Genomic DNA, 27,099 nt, shown 5'->3' with positions numbered 1-27,099 from the left:
GTCCTTAGAAGGTTCCACGCTTTGCAAGATTCGATCCACGACATAAATAGAATTTTACATTTTGATCCTATATTCCTCGAAAGAATGTACATGTAAACTAGATCGAACATAAAATAAAATTTACATCCATCGATCCTATATTCCATAAAAGGAATGTACATGTAACTAGATCAAAAATAAAATCTTAATAAAACTAAATACAGCTCCTACTGTATTTTATAATACAATCATGCACACACAATAAAATGCCCTTGACATGTCCAAGGGTCCAATCACGCACATAATAACTATAAGCCATAATAGTTGGATCCTGCATCCACAAAGTTAGCACATCCTACTATTAACCTGCCTAAATTATGTATGACATGTGCATAATTAAACTAATACCAAATACACAGAGGCAAAACCCTAGCTCTGATACCAATTGTTGGTTGCTACTCGGAAAACCTAATGGTTCCACTGTACAAAAATTTTGTACAAAGGTCTGAACCTTTTCCTAGCTACCATGTGTTCTTTTAAATTAAACTTGGATCGCCTGCGGAACTTAACACATTTGATCCAAAGTTTAATCTATTTGTTCTTTTAGGTTTTGACTTGGATCTCCTGCGGAACTTAACACGTTCGATCCGAATCACCTAAGTTATTAATTCCATTAAATATTAATTTCCATAATTGGTTCCCAGTACTGACGTGGCGAGGCACATGGCCTTCTTGGATATGGGAGCAACTACCACTGACTAGACAAAACCTTTTAAGGAAAGCTAATATTTAATTTCCTAAAATAACTTTAGGTTAACCGAAAGGAACAATCAAATCACAAGGAAAAGGAAAAACAAAAAAACAAAGAACACAACATCGAAAACAAATTCGAAATACTAGAATCGCATGCCTCTTGTATTTGGTATTATTTCCAAAAATAACTAGTATGATGCGGAAAGGAAAAATACTAGTTATACCTTTTAGAAAGACCTCTTGATCTTCTACCGTATTCCTCTTCTAACCTCGGACGTTGTATGGGCAACGATCTTCCGAGATGAGAACCACCAAGCACCTTCTTCTTCCTTACAAGTTTCGGCCATCAAAACTTCTTCTAGGATGAAGAGGTTCGGCCACCACCACAATACTCCAAGGGATGCTAGAAAAGAGGCTTCTTTTCTCTCCTTCTTCTCCTTCTTAGATCCGGCCACCAAAGCTATCTCCACCATGAGAAGGTTTCGGCCACACAAAGGAGAGGAGAGGAAAGAAAGGGCCGGCCACACCCAAGGAGAAAAGAGAGGAAAAATAGAATAGAGATATTCACCATGAAGCCTTCTCTACCCCCTCTTTGATAATCCTTGGTCTTGGCAAATAAGGAAAATTTAATAAAAACTTCCTTAATTCTTTTGCCATTGAAAAAGAAAATTTATTTAATTAAAAATAATTTTTTTCTCATCAATTCATATGGCCGGCCATATTAAAACTACAAACAAGGAGAGTTTTAATTAATTAAAACTTCTTAATTTGTCTCTAGAAATTTATAAAAAATTTCTCCAATAATTTTCATCCCTTCATGATTGGTTAATAAAAAGGAAATTTTATAAATTAAAATCTTTCTTTTAAACATGTGGATAAAAAGAAAGTTATCTCTAAAAATTAAAATCTCTTTTAATCTACAAATAAGGAAAGATATAAATCTTTTTTTAATCTCTTGTAGAAACTTATAAAAGAGAATATTTAATTTTAAACTCTCTTTTAAATCATGAACATGGTTAAAAAGGAAAGTTTTCTTAAAATTTAAAATCCACATTTTAATCAACAAATAAGGAAAGATTTCAAATTTTAAACTCTCTTTTAAACATGTAGATGATTTACAAATAAGGAAAGTTTTTACCAAAAATTAAAACCATCCTTTTAATCTACAAATAAGGAAAGAGATTAATCTCTTCTCTTAATCTTTTGTAGAAAGCTATAAAAGGAAATTTTTAATTTTTTAAACTTTCTTTTAAAATCATGATATCCACATAAGAAATAATTTTAATAAAAAATCCTTTTTAATATTCTAGTGGCCGGCCACCTAAGCTTGGGACCCAAGCTTTGGCCGGCCACCTACATGACTCATCCACTTGATCTTGGCCGGCCCTAACTTGGGTTCCAAGCTAGCTTGGCCGGCCCCATTGGATGGGTAAGAAGGTGGGTATGCGGTGGGTATAAATCTCTATATACTAGAGGCTACGATAGGGACCGAGAGGAGGAATTGGTTTTGATCTCCCGATGAAATTAAGCATCCCGTGTTCGCCCCAAACACACAACTTAATTTCATCAATAATAATTCATTCCACTAAAGAACTATTATTGAACTACCGCACCAATCTCAAATTACATTTTGGGCTCCTTCTTATTATGAGTGTATTAGTCTCCCTGTGTTTAAGATAACAAATGTCCACTAATTAAGTAAGTTACTGACAACTCACTTAATTAATATCTAGCTCCAAGAGTAGTACCACTCAACTTTATCATCATGTCGGACTAAGTCCACCTGCAGGGTTTTGTTGGTGCAACATCCCTCATGTCAAAGTTGACCTGGTTGACCAAGCTGAGTCTTGGTTTGAGTTTAGATGTTTGACAATAAGAAATTGATTGAAGAAGAGTCAAGTAGGTCAAGGTTGACCGGATACTTGACTGGGAAGTCCTAACTGGGATGTTAGGTAGAATGGAAGTCCTGGTGAGTTAAGCCAGGCAGAAGGAAAGTCCTAGTGAGTGAAGCTAGGTGAAAGTCCTGGTGAGTGAAGTCAGGTTAAAGCCCTAGTGAGTGAAGCTAGGTGAAAGTCCTGATGAGTGAAGCCAGGCAAGGGAAAATCCAGATGGATCAAGGATGATCGGACATCTGGTGTTGGGAAGTCCAAGTAGGTCAAAGGATTGACTGGATACTTGGCACGAGAAAATACAGATAGGTCAAAGGGATTGACCAGACATCTGGTGAAAGTCCAAGTAGGTCAAGGGAGTGACCAGATACTTGGCAAGAATAGAAAAGTCCAAGTGGGTCAAATGGATTGACCAGACACTTGGTGGGAAGTCCTAGCAGGTCAAAGGAGTGACCAGATGCTAGGCATGATGTACCAACAGGTCAAGGTTGACCGGATGTTGGTTTGAGAGGCTTGGGACTTGGTTTTGGGCAAAAACCAAGTACTGGATCGATCAGTGGATCGATCCAGGAGCTGGATCGATCAGTGGATCGATCCAGGCCTTTCCTAGCGAACAGGGAGCCTCTGAATCGATCCGTGGATCGATCCAGATGTCCCAATCGATCAGTGGATCGATTGGGACGCGGCTGCTTCGCGCAATAAGCGCTGGATCAATCCGTGGATTGATCCAGGCATTTTTCCATAGCACAGAGGCGCTCTGGATCGATCCGTGGATCGATCCAAAGCCTCCCCGATCGATTGGGAATAATCGAATCGATCGGGATCCGACCGTTGGCGTCGATAAAGGCCGCAGGCGCACGATTCCTTCGGCATCTCTTCACCGATTCACTCCAGATACTCTCCAGCACATCCATAGCTCTCTCCAAGCTCCAGATCGCCAGTTCTTGAAGATTCTTGGAGGCTTTTCAAGTCAAGAGGCGGATCTATTGCAAGAGGAAGAAGTTAGGGTTAGGGTTTTTATTGCATATCTTGTAAGCTTTTGCTTATCTTGTATTTCCCTTTCTTCTTCTTGTATTGAGAGTGTTGTAGGGCTTCTCCGCCTTTGGTAGTTACCATAAAGGAGTGTTATTCATAGTGAAGGGTGTGCGCGTTGGTGTGGATCCTTGGATTAGTCACCTCTTGTGAGGTGGATACCAAGTAAACCAACTGTGTTAGCGTTGTGTGAGTGTTTCTTTGTATTTCCGCTGCACATCTTTGAAGGAACAAGCAACGCCGACCACCGAGCGAAAGAGACGAGCTATTCACCCCCCTCTAGCTACTTTTGGTCCTAACAAGTAGTATCAGAGCGAGGCCGCTCTTCACCGGAATCATCGCCGGAAGGATCAAGCATAACAAGAAAAGCTAGAGGGTGAAGAAGTTGAAGCAAATTCATCAAAAGTCAAAGATTTCAAGAAGCTCAACTTCAAGATGCAATTCCAAGATGGACTTGGATTTGACACAACGGTGGCTCCACCGTACACTTCCACGAGCTTCGATTCTTGGAAATCAAGAATCGAAAACTTTCTTATGATGGAGATAGAGCAATGGTTTGCTCTAATGGAAGGATTTGAAGCTCCAACAAACTCAAAGGGTAAGCTTCTCAAGAAAAGCAAATGGAGCTCGGAGCAAATTCAAAGGTGCAAGGCAAATGACAAAGTGACCAAGCTTTTGGTCAATTTATTGCCAAGCACCATCCTTTGCAAAATTGGAGAATTTGAAGATGCAAAGGAATTATGGAGCAAATTGGCCAAGCTTCATGAAGAGATCCCCTCCACTGTATAAGAGCAAGAAGTATCCAGAGAGGGTGACTCTTTGGAGCAAGACCAAGAGGAGGACTCCGAGGTTGAGAGATGCTCAACCTCCGAAGAAGAAGAAATCCAAGAAGCTTCATCCTCAAGGGAATGCAATGAAGGGAACAAGGAGGGAGCATACTCCTTGTTTCATATTCAAGATGATGAAGCCTCCACTTCTAGGATTGAGGGGGAGCAATCCTTGGTGACGTCGGATCAAGAAGAAGGAGAAGCTTCTACATCCGGGTCAAGAGACGAAGAGGAGGAAGAAAATTCTACCTCCACAAGTCAAGAAAAATCAAATGGAGGAGAATCAAGGTCCGATCAAGAGGAAGCTTCTACCTCCGGATCCAAAGGAAAAGATGCCACCCCTACAAGCAAAGGTATAAATATTTTAATTAATAATAAAAATCATATTATATGCTTTGAGTGTAGGGAACATGGGCACTACAAGAGCAAGTGCCCTAAATTGGCCAAGAAGAAGGGTCAAGTGGCACAAAAGGGCAAGGTGAAGCCCAAGGAGATCATCCCCAACACAAAGAAAAGCAAGGAGCATATTATATGCTTCTCTTGCAATCAAAAGGGGCATTACCGAAGTCAATGCCCCAAGGGGAAGAAGATGGTCAAGGCTCAAGGAGGCATTAGTCAAGGGGGAGCCTCCAAGGTAAAGAAGAATGTAACATTTATTGAGCCTACCCCTTTACATTATGGTAAAAAGCATGATAGTTCTAATTTTTATCATTTTAATGCAATTTACCATAAGAATAGAAAGCATGAGGGCTTTAAGGAAAAGCATGTGGCCCTACATGCCAAAACTACCCAACCTAAGGTTAGGAAGGTAGATAGACACTTGGGCGGGAACACTAAGGAAAATAGATACATGCCCAAGAACAAAAATGCTCATGGACCAAAACCTAAGGATTTAATGATAGAAAATCAAGTCTTGAGATCAAGACTTGATAAAATGGAAAAGACTCTAAAAAGGATGGAAAATATCCTAAAAGGGCAAAAAGAGCATAACCTAGGTTTAGGGGTACAAAAGTCATCCAATGGCCATAGAGGTTTGGGATACAAACCCAAAGCTAAAAAGGTTGTGCCTAGTTATCATAGGGTTCCATATAGCTATGGAACAAACCCTAAGTCTAGAGGTCAAGTCAAAGATACAAGGGAAGATATCCCTAGAAGTATCTTTGCAACCAAAGTGACTAAGACTTCTAAGAAGTCTAAGAAAGTCACTAACAAAGTCACAAGGGAGGCTATCCCTAGAGTTGACCTAGAAAATGTGACCAAGGCTTCTAAGAAGCCCAACAAGGTCACTAGGAAGGTATCTAGGGAAGTTATCCCTAGTGAGTACCTAGAGCATCCAAGGAGCACCAATAGGTGTTGGGTTCCTAGGAGCATTTTCTCTACCCCATAAATGGGTTAGAGAGTGTCAACTCCGATTAGAAGGGTAGTTAACCCAACTTTGAGGAAATTGACACTCAAGGAGCATTTTCAAGGTTTTGTTAACCTTTGAAAATGAAATGGAATTATTATTTACTCCTTGAAAGAGTAAAATGTGCCTAATGGTGGAAGAATTGATTTTAATCTTAAATGGCACATATTGGGAAATTCATAAGAACTACCAAGTTGGGATTTTGGTATGTTCTTAGGAAATTTAAGGCGATCCAGGCCTTAATTTAAAGGTGCTACTCTTGTGGAAAAATGAAATATGCCAACATTTGAGGATATGCTTATTTTCAATTGGCATGCATTAATCAAGGGAATTAGAAATGCCAATTTAGGCTTTGGCATTTTCATGAAGCACTTTAGGGCAATCTAGGTTTAAGTTATAAGTTTAGCTAAGATTTTAAGGATACTTAGATAGTTAATCTAGGTATATTTTATTTATGCTAAATCTTGCCATGATTGTTTGCCCATCATATGCCATGACATCATGTCTATTTTTGCATTCATGTTTTATTATGCAAAATCCAAAAATATCATGTCATGACATTCATACATCATGTAGTTATAGGAATCTTTCTTTTGAAAGTTATTTTATTTTGATGTATGTCATAACATTATCATGCATTAGTTTAATTCCTTGTAATTAAGGACAAATGGCATTTAACAACACTTATTAACAAGTGACATCCTAGGTGGATGTCTAATATCTTTAAAATGCCTAGATAGATATGCATGATCCCTAGATTAGGGCAAAACCAAAATCTACATCTCACAAAGACTATAAGGTGACTTGTATGTGCTTTAGTGCACATTAGATACAAGTGAGATGTTAGGATGATGAACAAAGCTCAAGATGTTGATTTAGTGCATTCTTTTGAGTTTTTAGGTTCATCAAAACACATAGTTATGTGTTTTCCCATCATTGGGAAAGCTAATGTACAAGTCATGTGCATTATGCCCAAGGAACATGATGGGATATTGGTTTTGAAAATGTTTTTAAAAATGCTTTTGGAAAACCATGGTGAAGGCTATCTTTTGATAGTAATCACCATTGAATAGTTAGACACAAACTTGAAGAAAACGCTAAAGTTTTAGCAAGTTTTCAAGCTTGTGTCAATCTTTGAAAATATGATGTATTTTCATAGAAAACTATTTTTCCATGATTAAGTATGCCCTAAATAATGTCTACACGAAATTTTATGATTTTTGGATTTTTGTAGAATTTTCTAGGGGTTTCTGAAGTTGACTGAAATGGAATTTCAGCAACTATCAGAGCTTCGATCGATCCATGGATCGATTGGAGTACCTGAATCGATCCGTGGATCGATTCAGAAGGCAAGTCTCCCGCGAGCAGAAGCTCGCTGGATCGATCAGCCGATCGATCCAGGTAGTCTGAATCGATCAGTGGATCGATTTAGAAAGGTTCAATCGATTGGAACCCAACTCCAATCGATCCAAGTTGCTGATTTTGGCTGGGAAGGCCTGAATTCAGCATCTTTGAACCTCTTTGAGTCTAGGTAACCATTCCAAACCCCTAAAATACATTTGTATACATACAAAGGGTATTTTCATGTGAAAACAAGGATGGATTGGTTAAGGAAGGCTTCATTGAAGTTTAGGTTGAGGTTTGTTTCAAATTTTGAGTATTTGAACCTCAAAACTTCTAAATTTGGGTTTCCTAAAGGTTTAGGGATTCCAAGTCATTGTTGGTGCAATGACAGAAGTTACCACCATGTCTTTAGGGGGAGGGACTCTTTAAAGACATGAAAAATTTATTTTTCATGAACCTTGGAAGGTGGTTAACCTTCATTAAAGAAAATGCTCATGTATGAGCTTTTGAACTTGAAATGGGGAGTGGATATCCTCATTATTTCAAGTGGGAACTCAAGTGGTTAGAAAATGCTCAAGGTTGGGTATTTGTCTACATTGAGGGAGAAGTTAAGGATAAATGAAGGGTATGGGACCTTCATTATCGTGTTGATCACAACGAGCGATGTTGTGAACAACGTTGAGCAACTCTTCAGGGGGAGAATCGTCAACAAATGGATTTGTTGATGTGTACCCAAAATTGGGGCATCGGTTGATGTGTGCCCAAAGATGGGTTGATGTGTGCCAATAGGGGGAGAATGAAAGGACCTGTGATTGGGTGTAAGTTAGGCTTTCATTACCTAGAGGGAGTGTGCCCTCTTAGGGGGAGAATGAAGAGCTTAATTTATGTGTTCATTACCTAGTGGCATGAAGATTGAGGCTATAGGATTAGCCTAACTTACATGTGGTATTGTAAGTGTTATTGTGGTATTGTCAAACATCAAAAAGGGGGAGATTGTTGGTGCAACATCCCTCAGGTCAAGGTTGACCAAGCTGAGTCTTGGTTTGAGTTTAGATGTTTGACAATAAGAAATTGATTGAAGAAGAGTCAAGTAGGTCAAGGTTGACCGGATACTTGACTGGGAAGTCCTAACTGGGATGTTAGGTAGAATGGAAGTCCTGGTGAGTGAAGCCAGGCAGAAGGAAAGTCCTAGTGAGTGAAGCTAGGCAGATTGAAAACTCTAGTGAGTGAAGCTAGGTGAAAGTCCTGGTGAGTGAAGCCAGGTTAAAGCCCTAGTGAGTGAAGGTAGGTGAAAGTCCTGGTGAGTGAAGCCAGGCAAGGGAAAATTCAGATGGATCAAGGATGATCGGACATCTGGTGTTGGGAAGTCCAAGTAGGTCAAAGGATTGACTGGATACTTGGCACGAGGAAATACAGATAGGTCAAAGGGATTGACCAGACATCTGGTGGAAGTCCAAGTAGGTCAAGGGAGTGACCAGATACTTGGCATGAATAGAAAAGTCCAAGTGGGTCAAAGGGATTGACCAGACACTTGGTGGGAAGTCCTAGCAGGTCAAAGGAGTGACCAGATGCTAGGCATGATGTACCAACAGGTCAAGGTTGACCGGATGTTGGTTTGAGAGGCTTGGGACTTGGTTTTGGGCAAAAACCAAGTACTGGATCGATCAGTGGATCGATCCAGGCCTTTCCTAGCCAACAAGGAGCCTCTGAATCGATCCGTGGATCGATCCAGATGTCCCAATCGATCAGTGGATCGATTGGGACGCGGCTGCTTCGCGCAATAAGCGCTGGATCAATCCGTGGATCGATCCAGGCATTTTTCCAGAGCATAGAGGCGCTCTGGATCGATCCGTGGATCGATCCAAAGCCTCCCCGATCGATTGGGAATAATCAAATAGATCGGGATCCGACCGTTGGCGTCGATAAAGGCCGCAGACGCACGATTCCTTCGGCATCTCTTCACCGATTCACTCCAGATACTCTCCAGCACATCCATAGCTCTCTCCAAGCTCCAGATCGCCAGTTCTTGAAGATTCTTGGAGGCTTTTCAAGTCAAGAGGCGGATCTATTGCAAGAGGAAGAAGTTAGGGTTAGGGTTTTTATTGCACATCTTGTAAGCTTTTGCTTATCTTGTATTTCTCTTTCTTCTTCTTGTATTGAGAGTGTTGTAGGGCTTCTCCGCCTTTGGTAGTTACCATAAAGGAGTGTTATTCATAGTGGAGGGTGTGTGCGTTGGTGTGGATCCTTGGATTAGTCACCTCTTGTGAGGTGGATACCAAGTAAACCAACCGTGTTAGCGTTGTGTGAGTGTTTCTTTGTATTTCCGCTGCACATCTTTGAAGGAACAAGCAACGCCGACCACCGAGCGAAAGAGACGAGCTATTCACCCCCCCTCCCCTCTAGCTACTTTTGGTCCTAACAAGTTTAACATGACAATCCTTATGAGCTCCTCTTGGGGACATTCTCAACCTAGATTACTAGGACACAATTTCCTTCTATAATCAACAACAGACACTATAAGTGATATCATTTCCCAACTTATCGGGCTTATTGATTCATCGAACTAAATCTCACCCATTGATAAATTAAAGAAATAAATATCAAATATATGTGCTTGTTATTATATTAGGATTAAGAGCACACACTTCCATAATAACTGAGGTCTTTGTTCCTTCATAAAGTCAGTATAAAAGGAACGACCTCAAATGGTCCTACTCAATACACTCTAAGTGTACTAGTGTAATTATATAGTTAAGATAAACTAATACCTAATTACACTACGACCTTCCAATGGTTTGTTCCTTTCCATCTTGGTCGTGAGCTACTGTTTATAATTTATAAGGAACCAATAACATGATCTTCTGTGTGTGACACCACACACCATGTTATCTACAATATAAATTAATTGAGCAACTACATTTATCATAAATGTAGACATTTGACCAATGTGATTCTTATTTCTAGATAAATATTTATACCAAAAGCTAGGCTTTTAGTATACACTCTAACACAAGAGGCTACGATAGGGACCGAGAGGAGGAATTGATTTTGGTCTCCTGATGAAATTAAGCTTCCCGTGTTCGCCCCGAACACACAACTTAACTTCATCAATAATAATTCATACCACTAAAAAATTATTATTAAACTACCGCACCAATCTCAAATTACATTTTGAGTTCCTTCTTATTATGAGTGTGTTAGTCTCCCTGTGTTTAAGATGTCGAATGTCCACTAATTAAATGAGTTACTAACAACTCACTTAATTAATATCTTAGTCCAAGAGTAGTACCACTCAACCTCATCATTATGTCGGACTAAGTCCACCTGCAGGGTTTAACATGACAATCCTTATGAGCTCCTCTTAGGGACATTATCAATCTAGATTACTAGGACATAGTTTCCTTTTATAATCAACAACACACACTATAAGTAATATCATTTCCCAACTTATCATGCTTATTGATTTATCGAGCTAAATCTCAACCATTGATAAGTCAAAGAAATAAATACTAAATATATGTGTTTGTTATTATATTAGGATTAAGAGCACACACTTCCATAATAACTAAGGTCTAGTTCTTTTATCAAGTCAGTATAAAAAGAACTTACCTAAAATGGTCCTACTCAATACACTTAGAGTGTACTAGTGTAATTTATTAGTCAAGATAAACTAATATCTAATTACACTACGACTATTCCAATGGTTTGTTCTTTTCCATCTTAGTCGTGAGCAACTGTTTATAATTTATAAAGAACTGATAGCATGATCTTCTGTGTGTGACACCACACACCATGTTATCTACAATATAAATTAATTGAACAACTACACTTAACAAATAAATGTAGGTATTTGACAATTGTGATTCTTTATTTCTAAATAAATGTTTATACAAAAACTAGGCTTTTAGTATACACTCTAACAATCTCCCACTTATACTAAAAGACTAAGCTGCCATATTTGCTACCATACATCTGATTCTCATCCCCTCCACATGCCGATCAAAAGCTTTCGCCAGAAGGGCCTTAGTGAAAGGATCTCTCAGGCTATCATCTGATGCAATCTAGGCGGCAACAACTTCTCCTCGTTATACGATATCTCGTATTGGGTGGTACTTGCGCTCTATTGTGTTTATTTGCCTTATGGACTTATAGTTTCTTCGAGTTTGCTACTGTACCATTATTATTACAATAAATTGTAATAATTTTTTGCCAAACCAGAAAACATGTCTAAGTCCATCATGAAGTATCTGAGTCATACAGCTTCTATGACTACCTCAGAGGCTGCCACTTACTCAGCTTCTATGGTGGAGTCCGAAAAAGCACTTTTGCTTATCACTCTTCCATAGTTATGACTTCACCTCCTAAAGTAAACACAAAACCCCGAGGTTGACTTACTATTGTCCTTATCCGATTGGAAGTCAAAATCCGTGCAACCCACAGGGAGCAAATTATCTACCTTGTAAGCTAGCATATAATCTCTAGTGCCTCTAAGGTACTTCTATATATGTTTTACCGCAGTCCAATGTCCTTGTCCAGGGTTACTTTGATATCTGCTAACCATGCCCACAACAAAGCAGATATCCGGTCTCGTTCACAGCATTGTATACATTAGGCTTCCCACAGCCGAAGCATAAGGAACTACCTTCATGTCCTCTATCTCCTTTGATGTCTTCGGAGACATCTCTTTAGATAAAGCTACTCCATGCCTAAAAGGTAAGAAACCTTTCTTGGAATTCTGCATGCTAAAACGAGCAAGGATTGTATGAAGCTCGGGATAAGCACAACATTCTTTTCTTGTGATCCCTTTGATCCCGAGAATATGTGCACATTCTCCCATGTCCTTCATATCGAATTGCTTGGACAACCATACTCTTACTTCCAACAACATTTTGATATTGTTTCCAACTACCAAAAATATCATCTACGTATAGTACAAAAAATACCACCACGCTTCCATCACACTACTTGTATACACAAGACTCATCTGGACACTGAATAAATCCATAGGTCTGGATTACTTCATTAGACTGGATGTCCAAGACCTTGAAGCTTTGCTTCAGTCCATAGACCGATTGAGCTTACATACTAGATGCTCCTTGCCCTTTTCAATGAACCCTTCTGGTTGTTTTATATGGATATTTTCTTCAAGACTTCCATTAAGGAAAGCTGTCTTGACATCCATTTACCAAAACTCATAGTCCATATAGATAAAAGAATCCAAATAGACTTAAGCACGGCTACCGACGAAAAAGTTTTCTTTTTCAACAAGCCTTGCTTTGAAAATTTCCACCTTCCTGTCTACCCCTCTTTTCCTATTGTAGACCTATTTACACCCAATGACTTTTACACCATTTGGTGGTTCTACAAGCTCCCAGACTTTATTAGAATACATATATTCTAATTCTGTATTCATTGCTCTTTTCAAAGATGCTGCATCTTTATCTTGGAGCGCTTCGTCATATGTCCGGGAATTAGGTTCATATTCACCAGGGATCAAGTCCAAAGACTCCCCCAAAACATGAATATTTTAGGTTGCCTAACAACCCTCCCACTATGACGAGACACTTTCTGTAATTGTGTATCATCTGTGATACGTGTTACAATTTCTTGTGATATTTCATCTTGTACAGTTGGTACTAGATTAGACGTGTCCTTTATTATTTCCTTAAGAACAAATTTACTTATGGGCTTATGGTTTATTACATAGTCCTCTTTTAAAAATCGTGCATTGGTGCTACCAATGACCTTCTGATTTTTAGGACTATAAACTTTCTTTCGTTTCTCTAGGATAACCTACAAATAAGTGAACTCCTGTCCAACTTATCATTGTCTCTCATGTGCTAGACCACCCAAATCTGAATATGCTTCAGACTAGGCTTACGCCCATTCTGCAATTCTATGGGAGTAGAGAGTTCTGACTTAGAAGGTACTATGTTCACTTCCGTTTCCAGTGTATATCCTCAAAACGAATTTTGGTAATACTGAATAACTTATCATTGATCTAACTATTTCCATAAGAGTCCTATACCTTCCCACTACACCATTTTGTTAAATATGTCTCGGTCGGTTATTCAAGCAGGCCATATATATATTGAGAATACCTTCTGTTAAATTTATTTCGGCCAATAATGTACTATAGGCTTTATAAGGCTAAGTGCCTTTAAGTTCGGTCAGGCTTTGCCTAATCGAGCGCATATAAACACACTTGTGCTTGCTCAACCTTCACTTGTCCGGTATTATACTAAAAGCTATATAAGGCCGAGTGCCCTTACGCGTGATCGGGCTTTGCCCGTCTTAGGGTATATAGGCACATTTATGCCCATCCGGCCTTCACTCAGCTGGTTATATACTATAAGCTTTCATACGGCTGAGTGTCTTTACGTTCGGTCGAGCTTTGCCCGTCCGATCGTATATAGGCACACTTGTGCTCGTCCAACTCTCACTCGGCCGATCATATACTAGAAGCTTTTATAAGGCTGAGTGCTCTTACACTCGGTCGAGCTTTGCTTGTCTGTGTTGGATTTGCAAGGTTGTAAACATAGTCCCACATTGAAAACACATGGGAAAGATCATGGGTTTATAAGAGAAAAAGATATCTCCATTTGCATGAGGCCTTTTGGGGAGAGCCCAAGAGCAAAACCATGAGGGCTTAAGCCCAAAGTGGACAATATTATACCATTGTGGAGATATCTAAATTCTTTTCGATCCTACAATTGGTATCAGAGTCCGGACTGTCAGAAGATTTAACCGCTGACTGTGCACAAGAGCTATGGTCTGATTGAGCCATGTGAGTATAATATTGACCTCGAATAAAGAAAGTGGGGGCTCCTATGTTCGGATCAAGAGGACCAGACACCAGGCAGGAAGTCCTAGTTGTGGCTAGGCAAGAAAATCCTAGTAGGTCGAGTGGACCGAGAGGCAGGAAAAGTCCTAGTTGCGACTAGGCAAAGAAGTCCTAGTAGGTCGGGTGGAGCAAGGGGCGGGAAGACCTGGTGGGTGGAGGACCGGACTTGGAAAGTCTGTGGTCCTTTATTTGAGGGGGGGATTGTTGGATTTGCAAGGTTGCAAACATAGTCCCACATTGAAAACACATGGGAAAGATCATGGGTTTATAAGAGAAAAAGATATCTCCATTTACATGAGGTCTTTTGGGGAGAGCCCAAGAACAAAACCATGAGGGCCTTGGCCCAAAGTGGACAATATCATACCATTGTGGAGATATCTAAATTATTTTCGATCCTACAGTCTAAGCGTATATAGGCACATTTATGCCTGTCCGGCCTTCACTCGCCCAATTATATACTAGAAGCTTACATAAGCTAAGGCCGAGTGCCTTTATGTTCGGTCGAGTTTTGCTTATCTGATCGTATATATGCACACATGTTCTCGTCCAACCCTCACTCGGCCGATCGTACACTAGAAGCTTCCATAAAGCTAAGCGCTCTTATGTTCGGTTGGACTTTGCACGTCCGATCATATATAGGCACACTTGTGCTCATCCGACTCTCGCTTGACTAATCATATACTAGAAGTTTTTATAAAGTTGAACGTTTCTAATCTCAGTCAGGTGTCGCCTGATCGAGTGCCTGCGGAGAACCTCTCATTTGGTTGGTCATTACCTTACTAATGATTCATTAAACCAACTATGAGTCTCTCCTTTCTCTCTCTCGATCTTAATCTCCACGTCGTCTGACAGACCAACTTATTATAACCCAAATCATATGATTTCTGAACCATCAAAACATGCACCTCCTCAAAATATATAGTTGCATTATCTCTGTCGAAACCCCAAATTAAATTAACTCTGGAAGGGTCCAGCTGGTTTCCTAGCTATGCATCGATCGAGTGAGGATTGGATCCAAGAGAAGATTGGTGATATCGTTGGTAATAAGTTCTTGCATGATGCACCTACGTGCAGGTACATCTAGTTCGATCGAGTCGGAATGAAGCGCCATCCGATCGAGCTTGACGGCATGGATGTGGTCCCGGATAAAAGTTAGTATTCAGTTAAAATTGAATCAAATTAAATCGAAAAAACTGACCTCCTCGATCTGTAGTTTTTTGTTATCCACGGAGAAGAAAGGAAAAGATGAGAAGGTACGATGATTTCATTATTCACGAGAAAAGAGAGAACGAAAAAAATGACAAAACAAGCCCAAGAAAGAAAACACGCCGCCTCACTACCTGCCTTACGCTCGTGACAACCACTGCCAGACTCCGCTACAACACGACGAGCCATGTAGCTCAAATGTCGTCCCCAGGGCGTAGCACAGATAGGGAGTGTATGGTTCTGTGACTGAAAGGTCCAGGGGTCGATCCCCGGGGTGTCACTGCCTGAGGTTAATGTCTCTGCTATGCACTTTCCACCTGTGTACCTGCATTTACTTCCTTCTATATCCGTGGGATCGACTCTAGGGGGGCCGCTGATATGACGGTTCCACATGTAGCTCAAATGTCCCTCTTCAATCGGCCGGACATACGAGGCTCAACTCCTCATTTTTTATGGATAAGATTTCTAACATAAACCTGGTCTGCCCTAGAGTCGGCCGGATATATGAAGCTTAGCTTCCCACTTCTCATAAGCAAGACTTTCAGTATAAACCTAGGTGGCCCTAGAGTCTAATGGACATACGGAGCTCAGCTCCCCACTATTCATAGGCAAAACTCACAGCATAAACTCGGGCAGCCTTAGAGTAGGCTGAACATATATATGAGGCTCAGCTCCCCACTTCTCAAAAACACAGCTCCCAACATAAACTCGGACGCCCCTAGAGTTGGCCGGACTTACGGGGCTCAGCTTTCCACTTCTCATGGACACAGCTCCCAGCATAAATCTAGGTGAACGCTGCACTAACCGGAATCCCTCTAGGAGATAACATTGTACGAGAATCGCAACAACCTGCCAGAGAATAACGGCTGCTCACCATAGAATATTTCATTATTCTGACATATACCCGCAATGGAACTTCCTTCGCCTAAAGGAAGGTTGTACATCCTCCATCACCCGACATATTCTAACACCCGACATTCTCTGACGCCTTATTATTATAGAGGTTATTAGAGGCAATATAAAAAGGGGTTCTCCGTTGGCCAGGTAAGCGTACTCATACACACACATCCACATTTATTGTTCTCCGTTGGCCAGGGGTTCTTCGCTTGGCTATTATTCTGACTTGAGTGTCGGAGTGTCTGCGTCAAAGGTCCTCCTGGTTCTTGCTCTAACGTTCATGTTAACTCTCTCTGTAGTGTCATTTCTCCATCAATATCCCCATCACCTTACTAATCACTCATCTACTCAGCTTCTGGATAAAATCAAGTACATATATAATAATATTAGAAAACAAGGAATTTGTTCAATTTTTTTTAATGAGAACTCAAAATAGAGTCCGTCTCCTAACTAGAGTTGTCAGACGGGTCAATTCATGGAAGGGCGAGTCGACCCGTGGCGGGCTAGCCATTTGGCAGGGCGGGGCGGACCAACTCGTCATCTTGACGGATTGGAAAATCCCCAACCCAACCCAATCCAAGAAGGGTTATGGGTTAGATGGGTCAACCTACATGCCCATCAATTTTTTTTAAAATAAAAATAAAAACTGATAGAGAACCCGTGAGTCGGCCCATTTTTTATGGAAACTTTCTTCATGGGCCAAAATGCTATCACTATGTTGTTTCTTTAGCTAGATTAATAATTCCATATAATAAAAACATATTCTATGTAGCAAAGGATGCTACCATTTTTTTTTTTTGTTTTAAAAACACTCACCGCTTCTAAGAACCTAAAATGCCATGATAAAAATTTTCTATTCAATAGGAAAGGTATCATAACAATATGCACAACATGAAGTATCTTCTTTGTTTGCTTATGTTCGAAGTGTTTGATGAGTGTGTACGTCGAAATAAAGCCGGAGGAGATAATACTCGTGAGATGGACTTTAAAAGCTTTCTAGATTTTTTTGTTGACCCTTGAAAACTTGAAGGATTAATGTACTTATTCATATGCCTTGAATTATTATAGCATTTCCATCTATTCCTTCTTATTGTTTTGCTTTGCTGATCTTGAAATTCACTTGCCAAGTTGTTATGTATCTTTGCTAGAAATGTTCACCAAAAGTGGATTGATTGTGGAATCACCCATTAGGTGTTATTATTTTTCAATCCGCCTGCCAATCCAAGTCCCCGCGGGCCGACTCACACGGGTCACGTGCCTAGGCGGGTCGACCCGTAACGGATTTGGGTTGATAAAATTTCAATTCAATCCGTTTAAATTATTTGATGGCACGAACCAATCTGATAGATTTAATCTAAATTGACGGCACTACTCTATCTTGATAGGAGAGTCCTATCTATTTAGAATCACTACTACATACGTGTGCAATGCATCGCCAAATGAATGAAGTATAGATGTCCTCATACAATGCAATTGCATATATGAATTAAAGAGCTGGCTTTTTAATTTCTATATACTCCTTTAATCGACCAATTATAGACTTGTTAATAACCATGAGCCTCCTTTAATTTAATCCATTCTTCTCGAATTACAATCATATGTAAGCCCATAGTTTGTAGGATCATAATTCTACGTAGGATCAATTAGAGTCAGAATCAGATCGATCAAAATTGAATCATAGGAACGTATAATCCTATTAAAACTCTTTAAAATTTAATTTAGTATTTAATCAGATCATCAAGATGATTAAATCAATTTGATATTTGATTAAAATTTCATTTATAATAAACTAAAACAAATTATTATTAATGATATTAATGGTAATAATAGATTGATAATATATATTGATCCTGTCTGAAAGCGGAGGAGATGGTGCGCTAGCTAAGAGTGTCGAGGTAGCTAGGATGTTGATCATGCGAAAACTCTGAGCTGGAAGGCGATGGTGCTAAGCGATCCTGGAGCTAGGAGCTAGGAGTTGTGGACCTACGACACCACAAGCATAGCCAATGGGAATGTTAGAGCGAGAACTAGGAAGGGGGTCCCTGGCGTAGGTACTCCAACGCTCAAGTCAGAACAATGGATGAGTGAAATGGAGAAGAAGATGAACAGTAGTGTAGATGTGTATTTCAACTTGTAAAAACATACCTTGCCAATGTAGAAAACCCTCATTTTTATACCGCCTCTTATAACCTCTTTAATTAATGAGACAGTAGAGAATCTGTGGGGTCAAAGTGTGTCGGGTGGTGTAGGATGTGCGGTAGCCTCCCCATGGTCAGAAGAAAGCTCCGTTGTATGTATATGTTAGAATGGTGGAATATTTTCTGACAAGCAGATGTTATTCTCTGATAGGTTATTATGATTCTCTAGCAATATTGTCTCCTAGAAGGAGTCCGACCGGCTCTAGGCATGATCGGTTGTAAACTGAGAATCTTGTGGGGAGTCGGCCCCCGTAGGTCCTGTAAGTACCTCGAGTAGTTTTGATATGGTTAACCAAGTTCAGTTAGGTTTTGTTGTGTTTGACCCTTGTGTTTAAGTATGTAGAAGCTTAGGAACACAAGAAGTCGAGCGGAAGACACTGCCAGTGAGAAGGATGGCACAGGAAGGGAGTCGACAAGCTCGGTGCATCCGAAGGACGAAGTGCTGCGGAAGAGTACACCGGCGGAGGAGAAGGACGCGCACGGTGGTCTAAGGGACGAGAAGTCGGGAAGGAAGGTTGCTCGAGGAGAAGGCCAGAGTTCGGTTTGGGTGTGAGCTCAATTCCGGATGGCCGGAGCATCACCCAAGCGAACGGATCGAAAAATGGTTAACAAGGGAAGTTAACCATTTTCAGATGAATAGTGCTAAAGGCGCCCTCAAAGGCTTAAGGCATCTTCTGTGAACAATACTGTAAGCGCTTTCTAAAGCTTAGAAGCCGCATTCGATGAACAGTACGAAGGCGCCTTCTAGCCCATGAAGATGCCTCCGCTAGCCGTTGGCCGAGGATAATGTGTTATCCTCAGCAGATAAAATTCTATCCGATGGAAGGCGCCTTGAACCTATTTGGAGGCACCTTCAAGCTGCGAATAAGATTTTCTAGAAGCTATAAAAAGAGCACTGGACCTAGGAAATTAACAACAATTTGAACTACAAGTCTTGTACTATTTCCTAGTTGATTTTTTGAGCTGTCAACATCTGTAAGAGGCTTCTACGCCTGTAACGAAGGAGATTCTTTTAGTACCGTTCACTACCTTGGATTAACAATCATCTAAGTTGTAACCAAGTAAACCTTTGGTCCTCTTACTTCTTTCTTTAAGTTGTTTAGTTCAATTTTATTATTTTTATTTTAATTGTGCTACTAATCAAGTCCAAAGATCGAGAAGGAGTTTATTTTTTTTGTGTAAGCAATTCACCCCTCTTGCCGGCCCAACCTGGTCCAACAAGTGGTATCAGAGAAAGGACACCTTAGAAGAACTAACCTCCAACTGAAACAACGAAACGATGGCCAATGCAAGCATTCATCCATCAAAGTTTGAGGGAGACTTCGCGCAATGGAAATGCTAGATGGAGATATTTTTTTAAAATTGACTTTGAGATTCTGTTAATTATGAAATATGATTTTGTAGTCCTAAAAACCAACATGGAGCTGGAAAAGAAGAGTGTTTATCGACGAATAAAGAACAAGCTGACTTCATAGCGAATGGTAAAGCAGAGTTCTATCTGCTGAACGTCCTTCCGTCCCAGGGGGTCAATTGAATTGGCAGCTACAACTACACCAAAGAGCTCTAAGAGAAATTCCTGAAACTCCAAGAAGGTACTTCGGAAGCAAAGTTAGCAAGGTGAGACATCCTCCAAACCCAACTAACAAATCTGCGGATGAACAATAGAGAAAAGGTAGCGCAACTTCAAGCACGGATCAAAAAACTCATCACCCAACTCAACAATCTCAGAGAATTGATAACGAACTAAGATTACATCTTGTACACGCTCAACGCCTTCCCGAGAATTCCAGAATGATCATCCTTACTAGGTGCATACTACATTTCTAAGGACTTCGAGGTAAGTACACTAGAGAATTTGTTTTCTACTTTTGAACTTCACGAAACTCTATGTGTACATCCTAAAGCAATCGAAAAGTCAAACAACAATCTTGCCTTGAAAGCCAAGAACGAAGATCGGTCATATTATATTCAACCAATAGCATCATCCTAATAGAACGACCGGCTTAAGAACCGGTCGGATTAAATTCATCCAATAGCATCATCTCAACAGGGCAGCTAGTTTAAAGACCATCCAGATTATATTTAGTCAACAACATTATCTCAAAAGGACAGCTGACTTAAGGACCAGTCGAATCATTTCAGTAGACAATATCCCGACAGCTTGTCATAATAACAACTTTGTGTTAGAGAATATTCTTATGGAAACTTCTTCAAGGATCATCATGTCTCCCATCAGCAAACCAATAATAACAACATATTTCTTCGGTAACCTCAATAATAACAAAAGAAGCTATAAATGACAAAAGAAATATACATGTGGATAAAAATAAAGATTCCTCGGATGATTACGGTGAACTACCTAATAAATTCTGATATATTTTGTCACCTCATGATTGCGAAGATTACGTAAAATGGTATATAAAAGAGGAGTTCTCTTCGTGATGAAGGTACACTCACGGACATCTGCAACTCTACTCTCGCACATACATTCTGACAGTTCTTCCATTCATTCGGATTAAGACTGGCTTGAGTATCGGAGGGCCTTCGCCAGGGACTCCCCTTGGTTTTTAGGCACTAACATTTTGTTGGATCGTCTGCTTGTGCGCAGGATCAAATGAGAAGCTTCTTTTGGAGAGAAAGATCTTCTAACAGTCAATCACTCATCCACCGTGCCCAGCGCGTCATCTCCGTAGGTCTCAAACAGGATCACTCAGAAATGTAGCAACACTTCATGTCAGCATATCTAAGAATTGGTGGCTCAAACACATCACAAAACCCCCTTTTCTAGAGTTTCTCTCGTGCTAGAAAACGTCTCCTAATTAATTAGGTTTTCCCCTAATTAACTACCATGTCATCTAATTGTTCAAAACCTGCAGAATGACTTTTTTCTTCTATATAATCGATTGATGAGTCATACTAATCGATTCGGCAACTTCTAATTTATTGCCACAATCGATTCAGAAGATTTCTATTCTCATGAAAATATTGCCTAATCGATTGACCTAATTGATTCCAGCACCTTCTGTGCTAACGTGAAAAACCTCTCAATTGATTGGCTTAGCCCTAATCGATTGCCACAACTGACTCCACGACTTCTGTTCTCTCGTAACATAGGCCAATCGATTGGCCTTAAGGTAAATGATTTCAAACCCTACTATACTTCACAAAAATAGTCCCCAATCGATTAGGAAATCTATCTAATTGATTTGAATATCTTCTGTTCGAATCACATCTCCTGCCAACTAATCAATTTTCACTGCTAAATTGATTAATGTTGGGATCTTAGATGGCTAGAGGGGGGTGAATAGCCTCTTTGAAAAACACTAAACAGAAATTTCTTCAAGAACTTTGTTCCTACACTTCGTTAGATGGCTAGAGGGGGGTGAATAGCCTCTTAGATGGCTAGAGGGGGTGTGAATAGCCGACCCCAAATCGCTCGCGTTTCTTCCGACACTTCGTTAGCGCAGCGGAAAAATAAACTAGAAACGAAAGGAAGAATATCAAACCTTAACACAGCGATGTACGAGGTTCGGAGATGATACTCCTACTCCTCGGCGTGTCCGTAAGGTGGACGAGCCCTGTCAATCCGTCGGTGGATGAATCCCCGGAAACTCGGCTAAAATATACTCCTTCTGGGTGGAGAAACCTCGCCACAAAATCTTGCAACAGCAAGCAAAGAGTACACGAGATACAACAAGAAATACAAGACAATATGAATACAACAACACTAGCTTGCCTTCTCGTTGTCGACTGAAGTCCCAGATGAAGCAACAAGTTCACGGACGGATGCCAACAAGCAACTCAGCAGCAGCTGATCCAGTCGTGGAATGAAGCTCACACGAAGCTTGCGAAGAAGAGCTCAACAAAGCTCAAGCACCAGAACAGCAGCTCTGTCGCAGAGAAGAAGAGGAAGAAGAAGAAATGCAGCAGCAGCCCTTGACCTCTTTATACCTGCGAAGAAGACAGCGAAGAAACTAGCCGTTGCGTCGCAACGGCTAGAACCCTGATCGGTCTGCAGACCGATCAGCCTAGGCGCATGAAGCTTCTATTTGTTACCTGATCGGTCCCCAGACCGATCAGGTGTCGCGATCGAATCCCTGATCGGTCCACAGACCGATCAGGCCATGCGTGGATCGGTCAGCAGACCGATCCACGGCTTTCTTCTCGCGAGGTTGCGTTGCCTCCTGATCGATCTCCAGACCGATCAGATTACAATCAGTGAGCCACTGATCTGATTCTGATCGGTCACCAGACCGATCAGGGCAAACGCAGTATCACTGGATCGGTCACCAGACCGATCCAACCTTCTCAGCCCTAGACCTAGGGCTTCCACACCAACATTCGGTCAACCTTGACCTGTTGGTACATCATTCCTAGCATCCGGTCACTCCCTTGACCTGCTAGCACTTCTCCACACCAGATGTCCGATTACCCTTGATCCATCTGGATTTTTCCCTTGCCCGGCTTCACTCACCAGGACTTTCCATACTGCCTAACATCCCAGTTAGGACTTTCTCACTGCCTGGCTTCACTCACCAGGACTTTCCAACTGACTTTCTCACTGCCTGGCTTCACTCACCAGGACTTTCCAACTGCCTAACATCCCAGTTAGGACTTTCTCACTACCTGGCTTCACTCACCAGGACTTTCCACACTGCCTAACATCCCAGTTAGGACTTTCCACTGCCTGGCTTCACTCACCAGGACTTTCCAGCTGCCTAACATCCCAGTTAGGACTTTCCCTCGTGCCAAGCTCCTTGCTTGGACTTCTCCGTGCCAAGTCTCCATACTTGGACTTTTCCAGTGCCAAGTCTCCATACTTGGACTTTTCCCGTGCCAAGTCTCCATACTTGGACTTTTCCCGTGCCAAGTCTCTATACTTGGACTTTTCGCGTGCCAAGCTCCCTGCTTGGACTTTTCCAGTGCCAAGTCTCCATGCTTGGACTTTTCGCGTGCCAAGCTCCCTGCTTGGACTTTTCCCGAATCAGGTCAACCAGGTCAACCTTGACCTAAGGTTGCACCTACAATCTCCCAAACACCTATTCTTGTCAAACATCAAGAATAGAACTCTCTCACGAGTGTCAAACATCAACATGCAACTCAACTAGGTCAACCTCGACCTAAGGTTGCACCGACAATCTTCCCAAGTCAAACATCAAAATACAACTCGAGTCAAGTCACCTCGAGTCGGGTCAACCAGGTCAACCTTGACCTAAGGTTGCACCAACAATTAAGTCAATCGATTTGAGCACCAAAACCAGAAAGTTGAGGTTTAAGGTTTGTCCATCGATTCCTCCTCCTGACAATCGATTACTAATCCTAATTACAGTCATTCCGAAGCTAAAATCATATCATGCCCAGTATCCAATTGACCTCAACCTACTAGGACTTCCATTGCCCAACATTCAGTTATTCGTGACCTATTAGGACTTCCTGTTACCTAGCATCCGATCAACCTTGACTTGTCAGGACTTCCACTGCCTAGTTTTCAACTAGGTCTTCATTGTCTAGCCCCGCTAGGACTTTCACTGCCTAATTCTCAACTAGGTCTTCATTGTCTAACCCCACTAGAATTTTCACTATCTAGTTCCCAACTAAGTCACTTTCGCTGCCTAGTTCCCAACTAGGTCTTCACAACCTAGCCCCACTAAGATTTCAACTGCCTAGTTCCCAATTATATCTTCACTCACCAAGACTTTTCTATTACCTAACTTCTAATTAGGACTAGTCACTCAGTAGACTTTCACCATGCCTAACCTTAGCTATAATTTTCTCTTACCTAAGCTCCAGCTAGGACTTTCCCTTGTCAAGCATCAATTAGGGATAGTCACTCAGTAGACTTCCACCCTACCTAACATCCGTTAGAGCTTTCTTTTACCTAACCTCAATTAGGACTTTTAGTTGCCTAACATCCGGTTAGAATTTTTCCTAGTCATGTCTCCGGTCCTCCCTTGACCTATTTGACTTTTCTCACATATTGTCAAATATCGAAACTCAAGCTCGAACCAACTCGAGCTTAATTAGTCAAACTGGTCAATCTTGATCTGAGGACGATTACACCAATAGGAATGATGTCAACGGCTAAGGTTGAGGTTGGGATAATGTTAGCGACTAAGATAAAGGCAACAGGGATGATGTCGATGACTGAGGACTAATTAGGGGTGACGTCAGCGGTTGAGACCAAGGTATGGATGGTGTGGACAAACTGAGGCAAAGTCAAGAATGATATCAGCGACTAAGGCTGAATTAGGGGTGATGTCGGCGACTGAGATTGAATCGAAGACAATGTCGGTTATTGAAGCCAAGTCATATTAGTAGACTTATTCCCAAATAAACTATATTCCTTGGGATGAGTACACTAAATAGGTTTGATCATACTTGAATCATTTCTAGATCGTATCTAATCTCCTTTGAATCACGTCTGCCCCACTTTAATTTCGACATGATTTTCGATCACATGGAACACTTGGATTGCATAATCCTACCATGTCATAGAGTAAAAAAAAAGGCACTTATGGTTTCTGAACCATCAAAACGCCTCCTAAATCCACAGTTACGTTGCATGATCCGGGGGAAACACCAAACTCTTTAAAACACCTCCTAAAATGGCAACGAGTGATGATTGGATCATGAAGCAAAGTTAATGAGATCCAACACCACGCATCACTGCCTTACGCTTTTGACTCCCCACTATCACACTCCTCTAATGAAACGAGGCGGAGACAGGGTGAGTATTTGGTTAATTCGGTTAATTTGATATTAATTTTGTATAAATTTTTTTATTGTTATTTTAAATAAATTTAGTTAATTCGTCGTTAACTGAAATAACTAATTCGGTTAATTTAGTTTTAGTAAAATTTTGATTTGATTCAGTTAGTCAACACTAAATCGGTTTTTGATTAATTCGGTTAATTTATGGATCGAATTAACCGAATGATCACCCCTAGGCGGAGTCACGTATTGCCCTAGGGCTTTAGCCTGGAGACCCGACGAGTTAAAGGAAGAATATAAGAGAAGTAGAAAGAAAAAAAAAATAATCAAGATTGTCAGCCCGTTGGCTTTTATTTTCGATCTGCAAAGGTAGATCAGCCTGAGTAGGTTGGCCCTTTCGCCTCCGTCATTTCTCATCTGATGATTGTATCTGTGAGCCGGCCAGTATCTGATCAACCAATGTCGGGTTAAAACCTAAATTCTAAAACTCTAAACCATGAACACTGAACTAATTAACCTCGCTCGATTGCTCTTAAACATCTTAAGAGACTAAAATGAAGGTGCCAAGTAGAGGTAAATGAGAAATTTATCCCGCAATTGGATGCATCCACCCGATTTTCAACCGCAAACTTTTGAAAAAAAAAAATTGTGACATAGAGGGATTTTGATGTTTTCTCGGTTGAATTTCTAATGTGATAAACAGGGAGAGCTCTTAGAACTTTTGCCTTTTTGGATTCAAAAGGTTTTTGATCTTGAGAAGTGAAAACACCAGTCAAAAGAACACTGTCATTTGCAATTTTTCAATCAAATTTTCCTCTTTTAAATTAATAAGAGGACAATTAAAATTGTAGCACTTCTATTGGAAGATTATGTAGCAAAAAATGTTAATTTTTTTTAAAAAAAATATTCAAGTACAAAAATAATTCCATGACTTGATGAACTACTCTGTTTCGACTGTGTATTATTTATTTTTTTAGTTTTAATTTTTTTAGTTATAGAAAAATATAAAAAGTTACATCGACTTATCCTTCATAATTTTTTTAAGAAAATTAAAAAAAAAAAAATTTCGTTGGGTGTTGACTGCTATTCTGTCTTTATTCTCTCACTTTTTTAGTACGTAAAATAAATAGATTTGTTTTTTCAAACTTAATTTTAAATAATGTAATTGGAAAGGTGATCACCGAGACCAAATGTCACTGTTATTGTCTGGACCTTTTCAAAGTTTTCTCAATGAGTCAATGGCGACAAATCTATCATTAGATTCTCGCCAGGCTGTCATGTTCATTTGCCAAAGTCAACAGTTGATTTAGATTTGGCTTTTTATAATTTGCACGTGCAGCTGCTCATCTTCTCGCTCCACTCGAACACATCAATCCAAATGCAGCTAACCTTGTAGTCAAACTAAATCCAACAAGAACGTTATTATCTTCGATAAGCTATCGAAATTCAAGTAGTTATCTAGATCTAAACAAGATAAGACATTTAGCTCTACTTAATTTGTCAATCTCACTCAATTCAATTCATTTCATATCAATTCAATTCATTCATCTTTATCCACTCGTAAATACTTTGCGGAACAATAAATCCATAATAAAAGAACATATCCATCTATAAAATATCTGATTGTCTAAAAGTGATGAAGATAAAAAGAGATGATGCTTATCACTCCTTTTTATATATGTCATAAAAAAAAATAAAAGAAAGTGTTAAAATAAGAATTAGGAAGAGAGTCATTGGCATAGACACTTCAATGTTCAAATTAGTACAATAGTTGAGTGAAAGCACGAAATGTAAAGTGTACATGGCTAATAGAGATAATCTCTTTTATGTCACCTTTCATAACCTCCGTAATAATAAGACGACAAGAAATGTATGATATCAGAATATGTCAGATAATAAAAAATGTACAATTTAAAGGATATGCAGTCATCCTTTAATAAATCTTCTATTACATGTATATGAATGATCTCTTATAACTTCTACAATAAATAAAGCGGCTGAGAATGTTTGTTGT

Source organism: Zingiber officinale, chromosome 2B (genome assembly GCF_018446385.1).
Source record: "Zingiber officinale cultivar Zhangliang chromosome 2B, Zo_v1.1, whole genome shotgun sequence".
Classification (NCBI taxonomy): Eukaryota; Viridiplantae; Streptophyta; class Magnoliopsida; order Zingiberales; family Zingiberaceae; genus Zingiber; species Zingiber officinale.
This window is presented reverse-complemented; position numbering follows the sequence as displayed.